The sequence below is a fragment of the Triturus cristatus genome, chromosome 10 (genome assembly GCF_964204655.1).
Source record: "Triturus cristatus chromosome 10, aTriCri1.1, whole genome shotgun sequence".
In the NCBI taxonomy this organism is placed as follows: domain Eukaryota; kingdom Metazoa; phylum Chordata; class Amphibia; order Caudata; family Salamandridae; genus Triturus; species Triturus cristatus.
Genome location: NC_140593.1, coordinates 1,193,756,510 through 1,193,775,192, shown reverse-complemented (window position 1 = coordinate 1,193,775,192; position 18,683 = coordinate 1,193,756,510). Strand labels below are relative to the sequence as shown.

The 18,683-nt window shown below is 48.5% G+C and overlaps 1 protein-coding gene across 2 annotated transcripts in view; it reads right to left on the bottom strand.

The window, feature by feature from the left end:
- LOC146797021 (caM kinase-like vesicle-associated protein) overlaps nt 1-18,272 on the bottom strand; it is a 521,696-nt gene extending 503,424 nt beyond the window's left edge. The window contains exon 1 of one of the 2 annotated variants that reach the window (XM_085630295.1): nt 16,711-18,272. The gene's annotated coding sequence lies outside the window, so the exon portion shown is untranslated. The remainder of the gene's footprint in view (nt 1-16,710) is intronic. The other variant, XM_085630296.1, reaches the window with a different exon arrangement.
- Between the last annotated feature and the right edge of the window lie 411 nt (nt 18,273-18,683).

The following is an 18,683-nucleotide window of genomic DNA, read 5'->3' as shown; positions in this document are numbered from 1 at the left end:
ATTGTTTCAGTTCCTCAGCCGATCCCCATAAGTGGGGGAGGGGGTCGTCTCACGCGTGTCACAGTAATGCACAGCCCAACGGTGCCTGTCACTCAACCACATCACATCCTGACAGAGCTGGTGTCTGAGTCAGTCATGGCCCCTGCGGTTAAATCATATTTCTCCACATGGGTCCTAGTGACGCGCCATTAGGTTTGCACACAGTTCTTCCGGAGAGGACCAGGCTGGTATTTCACTCATTGTGTTAAGGTGTCAGCGTGGGGCTCAGAGGCAGGGACAGTGATGCACATCTGTGGGTGCACGCGTGTCATGCAGATATCTATATACAGCACAAACCTAGAAAGCATGGTAAGATTCTCCCCCGTTACCCTGAGGACTCCATCTTACCTGGGACAAGTAAGCTGCTTGTGACAGGAGGGGTTCATTGCTCACCCTTGGGAGCATGCCACCCTCCTTCCCGTTACGAAGAAACCCAGTTTGGATCCGTCCAATTGGTCCAATCATAGACCTGTTTCTCTGCTCCCCATCCATCCAAAATAAGAGAAAAACATGTTTTCAAACATCTTCCCACTTTTCTGGAGTACCGGAGCTTTCTCCGTGACTCCCAGTTAGGGTTTAGAACAGGACACAGCACCGAGTCCACCCTCATTGGGGCCAGAGAACATCTCAGGTGGCTCCTAGATGAGGACAAGATGGCAGCACGGATTTCACTTGATCTTAGCGCGGCCTTCGATACTGTGTCCCATGATACTCTCACATTGAGACTGGCACAATTGGGGCTCCAGGGAACTGCAGGTGCCTGGCTGTCCTCTTGTTAAGGACTAAACCATCTCTCCTCGGGCAGCGCCTCCTCGGCATGTCATGCCTTGACCGCCAGGGTCCCTCAAGGATCAGCTTTAAGACCAGCACTTTTTAACATCTATGTTCACCACCTGGCTCACCTGGTGAAGCTCTGTGGTCTCACTTTATTCTCCTATGTGGATAATACTCAAATCATCTTCTCTCTGTAATCACTCACAAACACAATTCTGTGTCCTTGAACTCCTGTGTGACTCTAGTAGCCTCACCGATGAACAACAACTCACTGAAAGTGTTAGGAGAGAAAACGGTGGTGCTTGGAAAAAAACCTGTTTCTTTGGGGAAAACAGCACTGGCCGGATACTCCGGGCGACATTCCTCTCCCTGCTCTCCAAGTCAAGAATCTTGGCTTTCTAGTGGACAATAAGCTCTCTATGAAGTCTCAGGAGGCAAAGGTATCTGCGGTCTGTTTCGCGACTCTGAAATGGCTATGAAAATGTATTTGGATTCTACCCATATCTGCCCAAAGAACTGTCATCCAGGCGCATATTTTGTCCCGACTGGATTATGGCAAAATCTTTTACCTGGGGGTTGATAAGGCCTCCATGAGACGTGTGCAGTTTGCACAGAATGCAGCCGCCAGGCTGATTGACCGACTGCCAAAACATGCATCGGTAGCATCTCTCCACCGTGTGCTCCACTGGCTAAGTTTGGAGAAACATATCCAATTTAAGGCCGTGTGGCAGAGGATGCCCACCACCATATCATTGGCTGATAAAACCACACCAGCCTGCTCACCATCTGCGCTCCAGCAACCTCTCCTTGTGCACTGTTCCCAGGATCAAACGGACTCGCATGGGAGGTCGATCCTTTGCGTTCCTCAGCCTGTAGCTCTGGAAGGCTTCATTGGAACACCTGAGATGCCGTACTTCACTTCTCAGACAACTGAAGACTTGACTGTTCTGAATTATCAGAGGCTGGAGAAACCTTACCTGTTGCTAAAAAATCACAGCGAAGCCCCGAGTGGGTAGCTGTTTGCACTATAGAAGCATCTTAACAAGCTGCACCAGGTTAGGCCCGGAAGGCGCCTGTGGTTAGCCGCTTCCTGCTCCACTTTAGTTTAAAGCCCACAGCCCAAGGGTTAGATCCAGTCTTTGACGGGGGCTCTGGCAGGATTTTGTGATGTCCATGTTCCCTACTAACTGTTCCACTACCATGCTGCGCTCTAGGGGGCATATTAGCAAGGGCTTCATCGCCGCTTTAGCGCCCTATCAGTAAGCCCTATCAGTAAGCTGTCGCTAACAGCAGTTAGCGACAGCTTTCAGGCTATAGCGACCGGTTTGGGGCCCGCTTTGCATGTCAGATAATGACATGCAAAGTGGGCGTACCCAAACTGTTAGCGACTGAAAGCAGTCGCTAACACAGCTATCGCCTATTACCAACGCAGGCGAAGCGATAAAAAAAATCACGCTAAGCGCGATTATCGCTGGTATTTAACACCTGCTGGAAACCTGACTTACCTGTATTCCTCAATGGGAGGTGGACCTTCAGGCTAAGTCCACCATGGCGTTAAAGCGTGAATATCGCTGGATTTCCAGCGATATTCAGGCATTTCGCCGCTATCGTTGGATATTTTAGCACAGTGGAGATAAACGTTGCTAATAGCATGTTTTCTCCGCTAAAATATCCAGCGATAGGCAGCGATAAAAATAAATGCGCTAAGCGCGTTTTGCAATAAATATGGCCTGTTCTTGCTAATATGCCCCTAAGCAAGGCAAAAAGTTGAGTTGTACCTTTGGAAGGATGCCAGAAAGTAGTTCCATCTCCCAAACAGTACCCATAACCCAAATATTGTCCATACAGGCCCTCTACTGAAGTTCTCGAAGAGAATGAGACAAGCTCCTTCTGCACCCACCACCATGGGATGCCAGGGGGTAACTGAAGCAACATTCCAGTGCTTCGCTGGCAGCCTCTAGGAGCTGCAGAAGAGCTGATTCTGTCTAAGCTCTCACCGGTTATAGGTAGGGCTCCCAGGTTAATGGCATTTAATAATTTAACATTTCTGTCCTGTCTGTATTAATCCAGAATGTTTGCTCATATTACCTGAATTTAAATGTATTTGCTTTGTGCTCTAAAAAAAAGGATGTTGTCTCTGGCATATTGTCAGGCTCTTTCACCCCAGACAATTTTCGACTCATGTGGTCGTACGGACGCAGCCTGTCCCCAGCTACCTACCCACACGACCCCCTTCAGACCGAGACTAATGAACATCCGCAGGAGGACAGAGAGAAGAGAGAAAAATGACAAGTGTTGTGGTGAATGTGTGTCACTTGTATCCCCCCTCAAGAAACCCTCTTACACAACCCTCTGTGCACGCCCTGTAAGACGTTTTGTTCTCTCTTATATACACACAAATACACACACAGACACAACACACGCGCACACACTTCTATGCTACACAAAGGTCCAAGTGGGCGGGGTCGATTAGGAACAACGTTCCCAATGTCTGTGAATTTTATCAAAACACTCCCCACTCTTTTGTTATAAAAAGATAATTCCCTCAGGACTAATGGCGCCTTGAGTTGCCTCAGGCTGAAAGGGAAGGAGGGGTCTCCTGCTCTGCTAAGGGAGAGAAGGGACAGACAGCTACAGAACAAACCAGCCTTCTCTCCAGGGTGCCCGCTACCTGAAAGAAATGTAAATGAGTGCAACTGGTTAATTAACAAATGTAAAGGCTGCTTGGGGGCCAATGTAGGCTTTAATAGAATCTGCAGAAGCTGCATGGTGAGAAAGAATTATTCTTTTGAGAGGTACCATAAGGGTGTTTGTTACCAGGTCTGAAGTGTATCCTTTTAATGGAAACTTACAACAAAGTTAGCTGCTGATACGGCCTGATTGCTAAAAACATAACTTTTGAAAGCACTTAAACACTGAGGGCTCTATTGGAGGGCGGGCTTTCATCCGACAGGGTGACGGAATACATTTTTCCATTGCCCTGTGGGATATTCCAATGACCAAATTTGGAAATGTCGGGCCAAAGGACATTTCTAGCATTCACGGGGACAGCCGTCAAGGTGGTTCCTGTGCATGCATTGTAACTTTGATGTATGGCTCCATCAACCATGACAGAGCCATATGGCAAAGTTACAAAAGGCCTGATTAAGATGTTGATCGGACCGCCCATCCAACTGCCGCAGTCTGATTCCAACCACCGAGGCCAAAAAAACTCCGGTTGTGATATTATGATGCAGATGCAACCATTGCTACAGCAGAAGTCTCATCGTCTGCAGTGCCCCACTTCCCGGACATGTTGCTGCAAGTGGGTACAAATGCACAGGAAACATGTGCAGTTGTGTACACACATACATGGCACATGTGGGGACATTCCTTGTGCACCATGTACCCCATTGTTGGAGTGTGGCGATATGTGCACAGTCCAGTCAATGGGGATACATGCCACATGAGGACTTACCTGGATTCCACCACCCACAGGACCGTCCACTTTGGGGTGCAGATGCTGAGGTGAAGGGGGGACCTGGAGGAAGGGATCAACACTGGAGCCCACCTGGTAGAAGGAGAATCAGCTAACTATTTACCCTTTTCCTTCATTTCCGACAACGCAAGGCACATGGTTGGACTGCCACAGTCGGGTCATCAGAAACCCACATTGTAATCCAGACAGCAGTTGGATCTGCCTGTACTGCCCTATGGCTGCTGTTCCTCTCTGACGGCCAACTCAGTGGTTGGAGGAAGGTTGTCGGAGTCGGTGGTCTGTCAGCAGTCGGTTGGAGTACAGGTTGGATGCATTGTAATCCGCAGGTCAGATCGATCGCTTCTGACGAGACCTTCGGGGGTCCATCCGCATCCAAAAGGGCCACGGAATGGGGTCCGATCATCATCATAATCAAGCCCAAAGGTTTTTATTATTTTCAGAAAGAAAATGCCAAAGTGGTATTTTCTTTTCGAAAATAATTTTTAAAAATGCCCCTCTTGCCATGGAAGTTATCTCTGATTTATATAGGGGAAGTAGACAGCTTTCACTGCCTTCTTCCCGCCAGGGTTTTCGTGGCAGTGACAGGCCCTGAAAACTGACCTGTATGTCCGCCCACCTTAATCAGGTGGGCGAACATAGAGGTCAACGTTTGACAGCCCCATTGGGATGTCAGAGGGGTGTAACCATAGCAGAGATGGGGTGGTTATGTTTCGGTAGGGATACTCCGTCACTCTCGCAATAGTGTATCATTACCGCCAACATAAACATTAGGCCCCTGAGCCTTTTTTCATATTTTGCTGCATCCTTTACTGCATGCAGTCTATGCTGCACTGTGTGTGATACATTTGCATACAGTGGCAGCCTACCTTATATTGTGTGTGATCCTTTTTTTTTATTACGGATTCACATATTCACAGCTTTTCCTGTCACAGGCTGAGATTACATAGACATATGTATACACTATTCAACAGAGTACCACACAGGTTTCAGTGACACCCCTGTCACATGCAGGCATCTAAAGTGATTGCATTAATCAACTGAACTTTTATAGAAGGACGATCTATTTACATAAATTAGTTTAACTTACATTTATTTTTCATTTAAATTATATTTAGGTGACAAGCCAACCTTTCTGTTGTGGAATATTTTGTTTTAAGTGTTGCACTGCCATCATGACATGGTGCCACGGGGCATTGATTCCAAGACTGCAGCCAACGTGCCAGTCTGCCAACCCACACAGGACAGAGCAACACAGAACAAGAATTCGAACTGTGTACTCTCTTTCTGGGCACCCATCATCTGCCTAGAAGGGCCGAACCACTGCTCTCTGTTAAGCTGGACAGCAGTATCCCCTTGTGGCATCCAAGACAGATCATTCCCAGGGGATCATGGGACTTCCCTGAGTCTGTGTATTTGTTTCCCAGGCGTACCAAGTCGTGGTGCAGAGAACTCAAAACTTCACAAGAGATCGCAATGTGGTGAAGATCATACGTAGACCCTCTTAAACGGTGTTATTAACTCCCCCCCCCCCCCAGTGTCAAAGTCCATGTGCTGGGGTGCTCAGAAGCAGGCTATAGCAATCGCCAAGGTTCATCGAAGGTGGACTACAACGAGCCCGGCAACTCTGTTCTCCAGCCGGGAGGCTATCCCAGACTGACATAGAGTCTGAACAGCAGATTTCATATCTTCCCCAGGAGAGCGATATCCTCCTCAGTCAGAGATCAGTGGAAAACCTGCCATATTCAAAGATTTCTGCCAGGATAGTTGTGATTTCCTTGCCAAAATTGAGATATTTGTCATGGTAGAGGCCCCTTCGATGAGTAATTGTCTGGTTGAAAGTTCACCAATGCTGGTGTGAGGTGGTGAAATTCCTGCCATCAAAATTAAACTTTGGAATACTCCCCAAATGCCTCAAAGTACCCCAAAGTCTAGTCTCCCTCGAAGTCTGCCTTGCTTTCGTGGTAGGCTCTTATCGAGCTAAACCTACTAGACATGCTTGTGTATAAACAGCTCCACAATGGGTGGCTGAGCCGCCATCTTTGTTGCCAAAGTAACACTGCACCTTTGTGGATTGAGTCTTGGACCCCATGATTTTACTGCAGTTGTATTTTCGACCACTTGCCTGATTCTTCCTGCCCCAAGGGCAGATGGTAATTCTGCAGATTTTTTGGTTGATTTTTCTAAACCACCCTCCTCTCTGACAGTCCCTTGAGCTCCTTTTACTAACCCTAAGTAGATATTCTGCCTCTCAGTGTCAATAAGAGAATGCTTGAATGGCCTGGTGAGTCCCCTTTGGATTGCTTGGTGGAAGGGCTGCTCCTTCCAGCAGCCATGGTGCCACCCTGCACAGAATAGTACATGTGGTTGTGTTTCCTTAAGAGGATCCCAAATAGGAGATAACACTCACAAAGGAATAAAACATCTTTGACACTCTATCGATTCTTGATTGATAATGAAAAATGAACAAAATAGGAAAGCACCAAACTCCTCCTGGTGGAACAGGAAGGAGACAAAAGCCCGGCCAATTTTCAGGAGTAGAATCCAAAACAGAGCCCCAGCGGCAAGGAGCAAAAATCAGGGACATACATGGAAGCAAGAAGGTAAAGAACATGATGAAAAATAAGGGAACTAATGTGTTGTGATGGATCCTTTCTTTAGAACTCCCTTTTATGTACAATTCTAACACAAACTAACAGCCCAGGAAAAAGACCTTACTGCTTCTTGGACTGAGATGCTCAGACAACATCTGATGGACAGGCCGCCATCTTGGAAAGGGCACTTTATAAGGCTTAACTATTCCCTCATTCTGGAAATATGTGCATTTGCTCAGGAACTGAAGAAGAGGCAAAACTTTTATATCCTTCACCAAGCATTGCCTTCTACGATTCAATTGCCGATATTTTTGTGCGACAGCTTGCGGAGAACCTTTCTAGGTTGCCGCAACTGAGGAGACACCAGGGCGGTTCCAGCAGCACGGGTGCTCACTCATGACTAAGTGCAGCACCTCAGAATGTGCAGCTTGATAACACTCTTCCTTTTCAGCCTGCACAGAGCCCCTGGCAAGATATCAACTGCATGCTCAGCACAGATGTGACAACCGCCTGTGTCCAGTACTTGAACTTTTACTTTACTTTTCAGGCCTAGCCTTCGTCATTGGGGGTCACGCTCAACATTTGCCCCCGGTGTGTACAACCACTGAACATACAAGAGGTTATTGTGAGTGCTGTTTGTGTTTTTCAATAAATGTAAACTTTTTAGTATCTTCAAACTAGCACAGTTATATTTATATTAATCCTCAAATTTGTGTCCCACAGCATTGCTTCTTAGTTTAACTGGACATCCTAGAAATGCAGCCTGCATAGAGCTCTGCTCGGCTTATGTTGGGCAGCCCTGTGCTAGAGCAGCCTCAGCACTCCAGATATGGTGAATACATATTGTAGAATTTTAGATTTCCAAAACTTTCAGATTATCTAAAGAATGTTTCACACCAGTGTCGGCATCTGAATTTCTGCCCAGATTCATTGAGTAAACTCGCAAGTGGCAAATGTTTCAAGACGGAAAAGCATGGAAGAAACCACAGGCAAAAATAGTCTTTGTTCTGTTGCAAATATTGCTACCATAACCAACGTTTCGGCACACTCATTGGGCTTCCTCAGGATGAAGAAAAATATTTCATTGTCGGGCATACATGATCTGCCTTTCATAGTCTTTGTTTTTCCCCAATTGCATGTTCCCTTCTTATGCAGGAATATTTCAGCTGGGTTTGGCAGGACCCATGGCCTAGTTCTCTTTACATTCAACCCAACCCTTGTGCTTATTGTTTCTAATCAAATCCAATGCAAGTGCAGATTTTATTGTGTTAGTTGTGTCGCGGTTTGCCTCCCATGGGTTCTGCTTGATATTCAGGTTTGAGATCAATGGAAAAAAAACAATTTAAGACATTCTTATATTGTTCATAGGCTCAGCATTCATTGTTTCTTCTGTGCTGTGTTCACTCTGTATCACGAATGTAATGTTGTATTACTGTCACAATAGTAATACTGAAGTAGTAGCTGCTGTATTAGTAGTAGTAGTAGTAATAGTAATATTAATAATAATAATTATTATAATAATAATAACAACAACAATATCAATATTGAATTATTATTATAAAGATAACTGTGTTCATTTGGTTCCTTAGTGCTTTTTTGGTATGAAAGGTGCTATAAATAGCAGGTGTTACTCTAATCCAAGCCTATTGTAATTCCACTATTCCACCAGCTTCGAGGTCGACCGCTCTAGCCGTTTCACGTTTAATCAAATTCATGTTTACATCACAGACACTGTTCTCAAACCAGCAATTACTTCACAAACAGTGGGGCATATCATCAAGGACCGGCGATAATTATCGCTAAGCACACTTAGCGCTAGGATAATTATCGTTGGGTAACGTGGAATTTTATCGCTGAGATAGCGTGATATTAGCAACGCTTATCTCAAAAGTTATAAAATTCCAAGCGCTAACTGCCAAATGTGAGATTATCGCTGGAAATCCAGCGATAATCTCACAACGTTTGGCGATAGCTTGCTGATAGGGAAAGGCATACTTAGCCATGATATCCACCTTACATAGGCTATCATGGCTAAGTCAGTCTTGAAGCAGGCGTAAGGAAAGTAGCGATAACAGAGGTTATCGCTACTTTGCTTGTCTCTCTGCAGATTAGCGTGCCCATTGATAATTGGAGAAATGTCGCTTAGTGACATTTCTACAGTTATGTCAGGGCAGGAACGCCCGCTTTGCATCTCATTAGAGATGCATAGACGGACGTTGGGGAAAAGGGTGATAATGCAAGGATTCACGCAATAGCGTGACCTTGCTGATTAGGCGATAAAATTATCGCCGCTTTTCGGACGAAAACGGCTGCAAAAGCAGCGATAATTTTTTATTGTTCCTTGATGATATGCCCCAAAGTTCTCAAATAAATGGTTCTCTCCTAAGAGCATTCACAGTTTAGAAACATCTCAAGCATATGTATCTCTTTGTAAGGACTAATGTCCTGAAACTTAAACTGCTTCCGAGCGTGACACATAATAAATAAGGTAGGGGCGGTACTGGTCTATGAAGCAATTTCTGAATCAAAAGAGGTTTGTCTCACTGCCATCTACTGTGAAGATCTGCTGCTCCAAACGGAAGACAAGTTTTATACCTGAGTTGCACAGAATAAAAGAGGCACACTTTTTTTTAAATTAAAAGCCGTCCCCGTACTCACAGGTAAGACTAACATACATTTTTGGTGAGTAACACTTTGACTAGGGTCTGCAGAATGAGAACAGGTGTTTTCTTTAGATTCGAAAAGAGAAGTCATGAGTACATCCATAAAGAAGAAGACAGACTGATGACAGGACAGACACAGGGCAGCGAGGAGGAGGAGACCGAAGAAGACAAAGACAGACCGATGAAAGGATAGGAAAGGACAGGAGCACATCAGTGAAGGAGAAGACTAGTGACAAGGCAGTACTGGACAGTAGCACACCAAGGACAGGAAGTAAGAAGGATTATGAGACAGGAGTAGAAAGGAGCACACCAATGAAGATGAAGGCAACTTGAGTACAGAAGAAGAAAGAGGGGATTTAAATGCTGAAGTAGACAAACAATGACTGTTCAGGAGAGGACAGGAGTGAAAATGAGCACACCAATGAAGATGCAAAAGATAGACAAATCATGGGACATGAGTAGAAAGGAGCACACCAATGAAGATGCAGAAGACAGACCAATCATAGGACAGGAGTGAAAATGAGCACACCAATGAAGATGCAGAAGATAGACAAATCATGGGACAGGAGTGGAAAGGAGCACACCAATGAAGATGCAGAAGACAGACCAATCATAGGACAGGAGTGAAAATGAGCACACCAATGAAGATGCAGAAGACAGACCAATCATAGGACAGGAGTGAAAATGAGCACACCAATGAAGATGCAGAAGACAGACCAATCATAGGACAGGAGTGGAAAGGAGCACACCAATGAAGATGCAGAACATAGACAAATCATGGGACAGGAGTAGGAAAGGAGCACACCAATGAAGATGCAGAACACAGACCGATCATAGGACAGGAGTGGAAAGGAGCACACCAATGAAGATGCAGGAGACAGGCCAATCATGGGACAGGAGTGGAAGCAAACCAATGAAGATGCAGAAGACAGACCAATCATAGGACAGGAGTGGAAAGGAGAACACCAATGAAGATGCAGAAGACAGACCAATCATAGGACTGGAGTGGAAAGGAGCACACCAATGAAGATGCAGAAGACAGACCAATCATAGGACAAGAGTGGAAAGGAGCACACCAATGAAGATGCAGGAGACAGAAATCATGGGACAGGAGTGGAAAAGAGCACAACAAAGAAGATGCAGAAGACAGCCCAATCATGGGACAGGAGTGGAAGCAAACCAATGAAGATGCAGAAGACAGACCAATCATAGGACAGGAGTGGAAAGGAGAACACCAATGAAGATGCAGAAGACAGACCAATCATAGGACTGGAGTGGAAAGGAGCACAACAATGAAGGTGCGGCAGACAGGCCAATCATGGGACAGGAGAGGACAGGAGTGGAAAGTATACAAATGAATATGAAGACGAAGACCACCTGATGACAGTAGAGGACAGGAGCAGGCCAACATAGAAGAAGACATAGAATGACCCACCAGAAAAAGATGGGACAGAAAGGAGCACACCGATCAAGAAGAAGGCAGACCAATCATGAGAGAAGAGTGGAAAGAAATATACCAATGTAGATGCCAAAGACAGACCAATCATGAAACAAGAGTGGAAAGAAGTATACCAATAAAGATGCAGAAGACAGACCAATCATGAGACAAGAGTGGAAAGAAGTATACCAATGAAGATGCAGAAGACAGACCAATCATGAGACAAGAGTGGAAAGAAGTATACCAATGAAAATGCAGAAGACAGACCAATCATGGGAAAGGAGTTGAAAGAAGTATAGCAATTAAGATGATGACCACCTGATGACATGAGAGGACAGGAGCAGGCCAATGTTGAAGAAGACAAACAATGACTGACCAGAGAAGACGGGCGGAAAGGAGCACACAGATGAAGAAGAAGAAGACAGACCAATCATGAGACAAGAGTGGAAAGAAGTATACCAATAATGATGCAGAAGACTGACCAATCATTGGACAGGAGCACACCAATGATGATTAATTCTACCTGACAACAGGAGAGGACAGAAGCGCCCCAACAAAGAAGAGGACAATCAATAACTGGGGCCAGCAAAACACAGGATTGAAGAAGAGCATACAGATGAAGAAGAAGAACAACAAGACAGACCAATTATTGGACAGGAGACGACAGGGGCACCCCACTGAGGATGAAGACTACCTGATAACAGGAGGGAGCAAGAGCATACTAATGACAAAAGCACACCAGTGAGGAAGGCAGAAGGATGTCAGGAGAGGAGAGGGCAGATACACACTGATGAAGAAAAAGACAAATGATCAGAGGACAGGGGTCAACAGGAGCACACCAGTGAAGAAGGTAAACAATTACAGGAGACAAGCACATCAACAAAGAAGAGAACAAATGATTACAGGAGAACACAAAAGTGTACTAATGAGCAAAATAGACAGGCTGATTACAGGTGAGGATACTAGCACAGGAATGAAAAAACAAGACAGAACAAGAGGACACCAATAAAGAAGAAGACGGGCCGATGACAGAGTAGGGAGAGCGAGGACAGAACAAGAGAGGACAGTGCTACATCAATGAAGAAGACAAACTATGACAGGAGCGAGCACTGATGAAGAAGAAAGAAAACAGAGCAATGACAGGAATGGGGAGGACAGGATCACACCATCAGAAAATCAACAAATGAGAACAAGACACAAAAGGACAACAACACGGCACGAAAGATGAAGATAGATCGGGTATCCCCAACCCATCAATCATGAGCCATCAGCAGCTCCCAGACACCTTCAGAGCAGCTCACTGCCTTGAGTTCAGTTTTAAGTAAGCACAAGGTCATATTCTCCTTTGAAAGGTAAGGGAAGGCAGGGCTTATTTTACATTATTGTCATCAGGCTGCAGATCTCAGGGCCTGATAATTAGCAGTGCTCAGACAGATTCATGGCACAGGCTGGGGCCCAGAGGTGAAGAACTGGAGCCCTGAAGTATTTAACTCTGAAATAAAATCCCTTGTCGACTCAGTATTGGAGCTGTGAAAGCAGTGATGTTTCTGAATGCTTTTAAATGGGCGAAAATTAAAAAGAAGAGTTACCTTAATGATTAAGTTAACTCTTCATTTTTATTCTCTTCCACTTCGAAGTGTCACATTTACAAACAGCAGCCCTCTTGCTCTCAGTGGCTAGTAGACACTGTTTTATACGTATAAATAAAAAATACAGCCATTTTTTTTAAATGACAGAAATTTGAAGTGCAGAAAAGTTTCCTATTATGCACATTTTTGCTGAACATTTTTCTGCTCATTAAATTTCTCCCATTTTAAAAAAAAATATTGCATGTTTGTGTTATACATGTAACTGTGCCACACATGGTGAAAGGTATATTGTGCGCTGCAAACACATATGACACAGGCTCTCAGTTCGCACAGCCCCAAAGACCACGCTTTCACTGACACACATGACAGCCCTGTCATAGCGGCCCTAGTCAAAGTATTTTGTTCAAAACATAGTATCTGGCTCTATGGAAATTAGGTTTAAAGTGAATGAAGCTGGAGCGGGGGTGTCCGGTAACAATGCGCGAGTTGCTTAGCCTACAGCGAGTTGCTTGGCCTACAGTAGCTCACAATGAGTTTCACTAATCAGAAGTTGCTTTCACTAGAGAAAAGGTTTGGGACCCCTGAGGTAGACCAGTGCAGCCCAGGAGCAGACCAAAGACCCCCTGTCCTTGTACGCCTCCTCTCTCCAACTAGAACAGGCGCAGTCTAGAGACACCCCTCCACTCCTCAACTAGGACAGGATGAAACCAGAGACACGTTTCCAGCAGTATTCTTCCACTCCCCAACCAGGACAGGAGGAGACCAGGAACACCCCCCACCTGCACCCCTCTGCTCCCCAGCCAGGACAGGAGCAAACCATATACACCTCTCCACCTGCACCCCCTCCTCTTCTCAACTAGAACAGGAGCAGACTAGAGACACCCCCACCTGTTCCCTTCTGCTCCCCAACCAGGACAAGAGGAGACCAGAAACACCCCCAACCTGTCCCCCTCCGCTGCCCAGCCAGGACAAGAGGAGACCTGAGACACCCCCCACCTGTCCCCCTCTGCTCCCCAGCCAGTACAGGAACAAACTAGATACACCCCTCCACCTGTACTCCTCCTCTCCTCAACTAGAACAGGAGCAGACTAGAAACACCCCCACCTGTTCCCTTCCGCTCCCTAACCAGGACAAGAGGAGACCAGAGACACCCCCCACCTGTCCCCTTCTGCTCCCCAGCCAGGACAGGAGCAAACCAGATACACCCCTTTGCCTGCACCCTTCCCTCCTAAGCTAGAAGGATACCAAAGACACCCTTCCACCTGTAACCTTCCACTGCTCAACCAGGACAGTAATAGAACAGAGACACCCCTCCACCTGCCCCCTGTGGCTCCTCAACCAGGGCAGGAGGAGACCAGAGACCCCCCCCCCAAACACACACACACACTTGTCCCCTTTACCATGGCGAGGAAGAGGACAGACGCAGAGAGACTGGAACAGAGGATATGGAAAGAAAATGGGCGTGAGAGAAATAGGGTGAGCAAAAGTGATAATGAAAGAGCAGCGATGGAAAACAAAAAGCAAGAATAAAATGAGAAAAGGACAGCTGGAGGTGTCAATAAAAAGGACAGCTGGGATGTCAGCAAAAAGGGACAGACGGGGCATCAGTGAAAGGAGTGTTGGAATGTCAGTAAAAAGGGACAGCTGGGTGTCAGTAAAAAAAGAAGCGGTGTCAGTAAAAGGGAAGCGGTGTCAGTAAAACGGAAGCGGTGTCAGTAAAGGGAAGCGGCGTCAGTAAAACGGAAGCGGTGTCAGTAAAAGGGAAGCGGTGTCAGTAAAGGGAAGCGGTGTCAGTAAAAGGAAAGCGGTGTCAGTAAAAGGGAAGAGGTGTTAGTAAAAGGGAAGCGGTGTCAGTAAAAGGGATCGCAGAGGTGTCAGTAAAAGGGAAGCGGTGTCAGTAAAAGGGAAGCGGTGTCAGTAAAAGGGACCGCAGAGGTGTCAGTAAAAGGGAAGCGGTGTCAGTAAAACGGAAGCGGTGTCAGTAAAAGGGAAGCGGTGTCAGTAAAAGGGAAGCGGTGTCAGTAAAAGGGAAGCGGTGTCAGTAAAAGGGAAGCGGTGTCAGTAAAAGGGAAGCGGTGTCAGTAAAACGGAAGCAGTGTCAGTAAAAGGGAAGCGGTGTCAGTAAAACGGAAGCAGTGTCAGTAAAGGGAAGCGGTGTCAGTAAAGGGAAGCGGCGTCAGTAAAAGGGAAGCGGTGTTAGTAAAAGGGAAGCGGTGTCAGTAAAAGGGAAGCGGTGTCAGTAAAGGGAAGCGGTGTCAGTAAAGGGAAGCGGTGTCAGTAAAACGGAAGCGGTGTCAGTAAAAAAAGAAGCGGTGTCAGTAAAAGGGAAGCGGTGTCAGTAAAAGGGATGCGGTGTCAGTAAAAGGGAAGCGGGTCAGTAAAAGCGATGCGGTGTCAGTAAAAGGGAAGCGGTGTCAGTAAAAAGCAAAAGCAGGGGTATCAGTAGAAAGGGTTATCCGCTGCCTCAATACATAGTGAAAGTGGGGGCAGGGCGGTCAGTAAAGTGACAGCTGGGGTATTAGTAAAAAGGACAGCTGAGGTGTCAGTAAAAATGGAGAACTGAGACATCAGGAAAAAGTACAGATGGGGTGTCAATACAGAGAGATAGCTGGGTGTCAGTAAAAGGACAGCTGTGGTGTCAGTAAAAAAGGACAGCTGGGATGTCAGTGAAAAGAGACAGTTGGTGTGTCCATAAAAAACGACAGCTGTGGTGTCAGTTAAAAAAGGATGGCTGTGGTGTCAGTAAACGGGACTGCTGGGGTCTCAGTGAAAGGGACAGCTGGTGTGTCAGTAAAAAGTACAGGTGGTGAGTCAGCAAAAACTAGCTGGGACGTCAGTAAAAAGCGAGAGCTGTGGCGTCAGTAAAAAGAACATCTGGGGTGTCACTTAAAGGGGAAGCGGGTCTCCGTAATATTGGCAGATGGGGTGTCAGTAAAATGGACTGATGGAGGGTCAACAAAGAGACACAGATGGGGTGTCAGTAAAAAGAGACAGCTAGGGTGTCAGTCAAAGGGACAGCAGAGGTGTTCATAATAACGGAAGGCAGGTGTGCTTGGAGATGAGACCCTCTTGGAGGATTGTGAGCATGAGAGAGGTACATTGGCTCGCGAGGGGAGAGGGTGAGCGCTGCGAGAACGAGAGAGAAGCATTTAAAGAGACAGCGCGTGGAGTGATGAGAGGCTGGAAGGCATGCTGGTGCGCTGAGATGTGCACAGACACCATATAGCGCTATCTGTGGTAGCAAATATTGGTGAACGCGCTGCAAGAGAGTGACCCGGACAGGCAACAGACGCTGAGGAGGGCGCAGGGGGGCATGAACTCGGACATGCCAGGGAGAGGGGCTGAGGAAGAGGGGAGCCGGAGAGATAACGAGGAGCGATTTCACACCAGGAAAGGGGGAACTGCAGAACAAAGTACTACAGATATACATATAGAACGGGCAGACAGCGTAGAAAGCGTGCATATGGACCGCCGATCGGCAGGTGTACACTGACAGGGACAGGCTAATGATTGGCCAGAGCAAAATAAAGATGGATGGATGGATGGTAGGACGGACGGACAGGTGGATGAATCAATGGAAAGAGAGAAAGGCAGACGGGCGGATCGAAGGATAGATGTACAGACAAATGGGTGGGTGGAGAGTTGCACATGGATGGACGGACAGAAGGGACAGAGAACGGGCAGACGGACGGACGGATAGCTGCATCCCAATGGTTGGGTGGACGGATGGACAGACGACAGGACAAAGGGCGAGATAAGTGAAAAAGTAAAGCGAGAGGGAGACAGCGATGTGGAGACTGTGGCCAGGGGCGGTGACGGGGCTCTAGAGGTGAGTCCTCAGTCTGCACATACGTAGCCAGGTAGACAAAGGAAAGAAGGGCAGGTGACTCGGTTAACGCGAAGGTAGGTAGGGCGGGCGCTGATCGGGAGCAGGGACAGACGGACAGATAGGTGACAGGTGCAGAGATGAATCTGCAAGTGAGAGCCACCTGTCACGTGCGCTTCATTCAGCTGCGTTAGATAACTCACGAGCCTCCCCCCCCCCCCCCCAGTCTACAGGTCCCGCGAGAGCTCGCCCGGCTCCCAGCACCCCTCTTCCCGGCCCCCTCTAACCCTCTCCCCGGTCCCCTGCCCTTACCTGGGGCCGCCGCCCTCCGAGAGGAGCGAGTCTTCCAGACCAGGGAGAAGTTTGCTTCCGCGCGCCGATGCTGGAGTCCGAGGGAAGAAGTAGTCCGGGGCAGTGGGGGCGGCGACAACCCCACTCCTTTTAATACCAGTCCAGGTGCCCGCGGTCCGGGGCTGTGTGCAGCCTCACGCCCATCCCATGGGAGCCCAGTTCAGGAACAAGAGGTGCAGCGACTCTCTGTACGAGCGGAGTGAGGGAGGGGGGCAGGGTGGTGGGGGTGAGAGGGAAAGGGGTGATGCACGCAGCGGAGGGAGGGTACTGGCGCGGTGGAAGCTGCCAATGCTTAGTTAAAAGGATAGAAGCAGAGAGGTACACGTGGGGAGGAGAGGTATACACAAGGGGGGGGGGGAGGAAGGACCTCGCCGGGGTGAAAGGTAACGACGTGAAGAATGTGTGATAGGAGGGGGGGGGGGGCGCAGGAGAAGGTGGGTGTATGTGGGGAGGAGTGATGTAGATAAAGATGGGTTCGGTACACAGGATGTTCACCGGTGCACAGCCGTGATGTGCGGTTGGAGGGATGGCGTGCAGAGGTGGTGAAGAGCGAAGCAGGAAGAGATGGGGTGGGGAGCGGAGGTGAGGGCTGAGTGGGAAGTCGAGGGTGAGGGCGAATGGAGGCAGCTGGAGAGAAAGTATCGCAGTGCAGGTGGAGAGGAGGGAAACTAGGTGAGGAAAGAGAGTGAAGGGCAGCGGAGGAGAGGAGAGCCAAGGTGAGGGTAACTTGTGCTGGAGTGGAGGGGAAGCTGCCGATGGGAGAGAAGAGGGGCTTCAGACGGAGAAGGGTTACAGGTGGAGAAGCGGATGCACCTGTTTGGAGGCAGAAGGGAAAAAGTGGAGGGGTGGGGTTTGCAGGTGGAGGAGAGGAGGGGCTTCAGACGGAGCAGGGTTACAGGTACAGTAGAGTGGATTCACCGGTTAAGAGGCAGAAGGGAGCAGGTGGAGGGCTAGAGTGCGCAGGTGGAGTTTGCAGGTGGAGGGGTGGTGTGTGCAGGAGTGGAGGAGAGTGTCGGTGGGCGGGAACAGGTGACTCGGGGGTATAGTCGGAGTAGAGGCGAGGGCACAGGTTGAGGAGCCGGAAGGTACGGTTGGAGTAGCCGAGATGTGCAGGTGAGGGGGCGGAGGGAACAGGTGAGGGGACAGGTGGAGCGGAGTTGAGCGTGGAGTAGTGAGGGAACAGGGTGAGGAACGGGGGCACACAGGGGGTACAGGTCGACGAGTGAACGGATCAAGGTGGGGTAAAGCGGAAGGAAGTGGTGCAGGAGAAGAGTGAGGGTGGCAGCGGCAGACGACCCCCTGCGAGCCGGGGTGGGTGGCGAGGTGTCCCGTGTGCCTCGTTCTTCGCCCCTGCCTCCGTGCCAAGCTCTCCGCATGAGCTCCGCTCGGCTCTGATCTCATCTGCTGGAGCTGCAGGGAGCTGGCACCGCCGCCAGGGGGTGGGGAGCAGAGCGAGATGTCACTCCCAGACTCGGCGCACCAGCCCTCCTGCCGGGGGTAGAGCCGTCCCAGGTGTGAGACAGAGGCAAGCTCCCAGCGCACTCTCCACCGGGAGCGCAGCGAGCAGAGACGGGCAGCAGCACCGAGCACAGCGCGCAGAGACACCCTGAAGCGCGGTCTACGGGCGGGCGAGCAGATAATCTACTCTCACATTAACCCTCGCGGCGCTGTGCAGGGAGGAGGGGCCACCTCAGACACCGAGATCAGGAAAGACAGCTCCCGCAAGGCTGCGAGAGCCAGGGCGTGAGTACCAGTCTGGGAAGACAGGAACGTGAGTGCCAGGCTGTGGATCAGTCTGTGAGTAGCAGTGCGTGAGTGCCAGGGCGTGAGAGCAGGCTGGGTTGACCAAAATGTGAGTTCCAGGCTCTGCACAAGTCTGTGAGTAGCAGGGAGAGAGTGCCAGGCTCTGCACAAGTCTGTGAGTAGCAGGGAGA